The following is a 4,724-nucleotide window of genomic DNA, read 5'->3' as shown; positions in this document are numbered from 1 at the left end:
GCAGAGCTGCTTATCTCATCTCATCCACTTATGATATCTATCTTTAGTAAATTTCCTGAATCCTTTAGAGTCTCACCTCTAAAAAGTCAACTAACCATGTCCTTTTTGCAGCATCTGAGGAATTTTTCTCAACGCTGGCTTATTCATAAAATCTACTACCACGTTTCCGACCTCAAAAGCACTTTGTTATCACCTCCGACCGAACATCTTGCCGCAACTACGGCTGCGCCATCAGACCCCTTTCTGTTTCTCCTAACGCTTTTTAATCGATCATTTCTTCCTCAGGCCATCGGCGACTGGAGCAGTCTCCCACCCGCCATTATCACCATAGTTGACCCTGACGACTTTTGTTATTTTATAAAACTACATCTTGCTTGTTATTATACTGCGTTTCAGATTATGTCCAGACGCAGCCGACGCTACGAGCTAATGGGACCAATCAAACAGCGTCGAAAGTGCAAATCACTAGGTTTTTTTTCTTTATGATTGATTAAGCAATGATAGAACACGTACACAAACATAAGGAACTTCATGATGGTGCGATTTTGTCGCTTTCTGTTTGATCCCACCAGCTCATAGCATCAGCTGCGTCTGGAGTTTAGGTGAAACAAAGTATAGCATCGTTTTTTGTTTTTTTTCTACATTTCAATTTGTACACTTTTTGAGTATGCCCTGCGTGTGTCATGTTTGCATTTGGCATTTTATGTATAATCCTTGAATTCATTCCTCCTTATGTAATGCCCTTAACGGGCTCTTCAAGTGAAATAAATGAAATTAAAACGAAAAGAAACGAAAAAATGGGTTGATACATTCTAACCTGCGTTGACCGATATACTCCGTGGCCTAAAAAAACTCCCACTGGCCGACATATCTCCTAGGTCTGTGCCAACAACATTTCGAGGGATATGGATTGCCTAATTCGGCTGCCTATGTACTGTAGCGACGGACAGAGAACGTCAGTTTTGAAGGACCTTGTTTGCTGCTATGACGGAGCTGCTCGAGACGCGTCATATCTACACCACCGCATACTACCCGTCGGCAAAAGGCATGGTGCAGTGCTTACAGCAGCAACTGAAGGCGACGATCATTACGAACGATGGGCGCTTTCAGTGGGTCAACCATTTCCTCTTGTCCTGCTCGGTGTCCGGTTCACGTTCAAGCTAGACCTAAACTGTACCTGCGCAGATATAATGTAATATACACCGCTTCTTTGTTTGTTTGGTAACTTGTTTGAGAAACCCACGACAACTGCATTATTAATATCCTGGATGGGCTTCAAACAGTGGCGCGAAATCTTCCAGCAAATGTAACTAACACCACCTGGTTTTCCAAGCTCTCTAGGGGTCTTTGTCAGTAACGAGTTAACTACGTTCACGTTCGCTTTCTTACGTGAGGACGGTTTAAAGCAGGGTTTGACACCGCCTTACCACGGACCTTCCAAATGTTGTTAACCGTACCGCAAAAACCATGACTCTCAACTTGCACAGTCGAACGGAAGTCATTTCTGTGGATAATGTTAACCCAGCCTTCCTGGATGACGTTCCTCCATCACCGGCTGTTCAACAAGCAGTTGTCGGCGCGCCAACAAGTTTGCCGCCCGCCACGAAGCATGTCTGTGCTTGCACGTGACTCGATGTTTTGAAAAAAAAAGAAAACTATCAACATCATCTGCTTTGCTTCATGTTGCTAGGGGTTAGCCACGTAGCGGACCGTGCTTAAGCCCCTTGATGTATTTGTATTTGTTTTACAGGCCCAAGGGCCGCCCGTGCCCCTTGCGGCCCTTGGAAGCAAAAGGCGGCGAAGGATTCACATGAGCGGCCCTTGGAAGGAAAGGGCGGCACTGCAGTTTCTCGTGGCGCGTGTTTTGCGTGTTTTCAAAACGATGGTTTACGGTACTTTGAATAAACTCGATGTATGCATTTTATCAAGAGACTCTAGCCCGACATACCCTGACTTTAAAATTAACTGCTTTGTTCATCGTTTTTTTTTTTTTATAAACCAAAGAAAAAAACGCAAGAGCGCCGTACCACGGAGTGCGCTGCTCTTTCAAGCGCGTGATTGAACCGCTAGATTCCTGATTCCTTAGTGGTCTGAAGTTCCAAAAGTGAGTTACATATATGTTTATACAGCCGGAAGTCAGTCAGCCTCAGTTAGCGTCTGGTGTCTCGGCTCTAGATGAGAATTGTATTGTACTATTACTGCCAGCCTGGAGGTTTTAACGTGCATCACGCGGTAATGATACTCGACCGGCCGCCGGTACAATGCTCATCGCGATCAAAACAGAGAGGCGGGGGTCGAACTCAAGAACCTTTCGTTCTGCAGCTTGACCTTGGGCTTCACGATTCGTTAACACACTCGGTCACCGATCCCGCCCTGGCGTTTCTCATTTGCCCTGCTCGTGATACTTAATATGGTCACTCACCTCTTCTTTCGAGCCGATCACTTGTTCATATTCTAGTCTGTTTCCATGTCATTGCAGTCACTTTTTACCATTTCAGCTCGTTGGCTTTCCAACAACCAAATAAATTAACGTTTCTCTGCATGTAAGATGAATGACAAGATAAGATCAAGAAACTTCCAACAATTCACGTAAAAATAAAACTAAACGGCGTATTAAAAATTAGCTTTTGCTGCTGACAAGCGCCGCAGAGCTTGGAAATCAGAAATTTACTGCGGAATTTTTCTGGGATTATCACAGACAATTCATAAAGAGCTAGCTTTTTGAAATATTTTTCATAATTTAGCACCAAGGTCTTCGCCTGCCGATCTAAGTGAGCTGGCTTGAGCCCTAGGGTAGACTGAAAGAAAGCCCAGTTGTCATTCCTGTACAAGCACGCTACTGAGTTCAGGGCTGGCACCAAGAAAGTGCACGTCGTTCCTCTACCTGCGGTACACAATACATCTAACAAACAAGACGTCACGTAAAAATTCGCCTCTTCAGCGAAGAAAGCCAGAGAAAATAAACCTTCGATTACAGATCATAGTAATCCCTGCTAAGACTTATTTAGATGTGTGCTATATTCGAAGGGTCACGGTCAGCAAGGGGCACCGTCATCTCCATGACTGTTATACTATTAAGCATACCGCATTGAAATAAACAGCAGAAAAGCCGTCCCATCGACACGATAAATGTTATCGAAACAAGGTATGAACTGCCTAATTCTGTACTTGATCTAATAAAAGTAATTTCTATAAATCATCAACAGGTTTTTTTTACTGTACTTCAGAGGACCGTTATAAAAAAAAAGTTCAGTTTGACTACGTTTGACTATTTTACGACGAATAATAGCATGAGCCAAGATGTCGCGTGCAAAGCTACCTCTTAAAAGTGTTGTCATGCGGCATACGAAGTGCAGATGTTTCAGTGACTTACTGCCGTAAATAGACGCATATTCCCACAACGTATGAAACCATAGATTGCCCCAATGAACCTTTCCGGCGCGTCTCGGCCAGGCGAAAGACGCCGAATCATTGGGTGGTGGACGCTTGCTCTGAGTCTTATAATAATAGTAGCTTCATTCCCAATTGCAGCAACAATGCACAGTGTTGGTGGAGGTTAGAAAGAAAAGCTGTTAACAGCTTGACTGGTACCTAGCCCCCAAAAAGGTAAAACAGAAGCGGAAATAGCAACAGAAAAGTACGAGAGAACTCAATTACTCCGTACATCGACAAGATGACTGAGTCGAAACCTAACATACAAAAAGTTAACTAATTTTCACTGAAATTTAACTATTCTTAGTAAGTAATATTTTATCCCTTAGGGTGCGTGCCGATATATTTTCGAGCAGTAAACATTGCGCACAGAAAAAGTTAAGGATACTTTTGAGGGAATGTGCCCTAATTTAGGGACCATAATTAGGCTTAAAAAATTTAACTTCCCAAGGTTGTGTGAAGCGTGTAGGATATATATATATATATATATATATATATATATATATATATATATATATATATATATATATATACAGGGTCTTTTTTTTATTCTTACACATTTGTTTAAAAAAAACCGTGAAAGCTACACTAATGCGGTTTGTGCAGGTTGGTTATACGGCCAGGCGGACGGTATGTGCGTGACTAATCTTTACGATAAGTCGGCTAAATAATTAAAATTCGTTAATTAACTTTTTAATTACTGAAAATAAACATATGGTTTTAATTAGAAACTTGCTGAGCACCATCGAAAACCGCTAAATCAACTAATTTTAGCAGGATATAACGCATGGGCAGCGTTTTACGGCGTTCTGTAAAAACGCTCCATTTAGACGCGTTTCTAGATTTCGGTTTCTTATCAGAGCGCATCTACGCGCCCGCTATCCTGCTCCCTGGTGCTCGCGGCGCGAAGCCACCTCCTTGCCTCCTTCGTAGAATGGAGGGAAGTAGGGCGCACGTGTGTTGCGCGTCTCAGCCACTGGGGAGCAGGACTGTGGGCGCGGTGATGCGCTCCGATAAGAAACCGAAATCTAGAAACGCGTCCAAATGGAGCGTTTTTACAGAACGCTGTAAAATGCTGTCCCGGCGTTATATCCTTCCAAAAATAGTTGATTTAGTGGTTTTCGATGATGCTCTACAAGTTTCTAATTGGAACCATACGTCTATTTCCACTAATTAAAAAGTTAATTAATGAATTTTAATTAATTAGCCAATTTATCGCATGAATTAGTCACTCACATAATGTTCGCCTGGCCTTATAACACACCTGCACATACCGCATTAGTGTAGCTTTC

This window comes from Ixodes scapularis, unplaced genomic scaffold, assembly GCF_016920785.2.
Source record: "Ixodes scapularis isolate PalLabHiFi unplaced genomic scaffold, ASM1692078v2 PGA_scaffold2__306_contigs__length_199485367, whole genome shotgun sequence".
Taxonomy (NCBI): Eukaryota; Metazoa; Arthropoda; class Arachnida; order Ixodida; family Ixodidae; genus Ixodes; species Ixodes scapularis.
The sequence above is the reverse complement of the archived record's forward strand: the minus strand, read 5'-3'. Positions refer to the sequence as shown.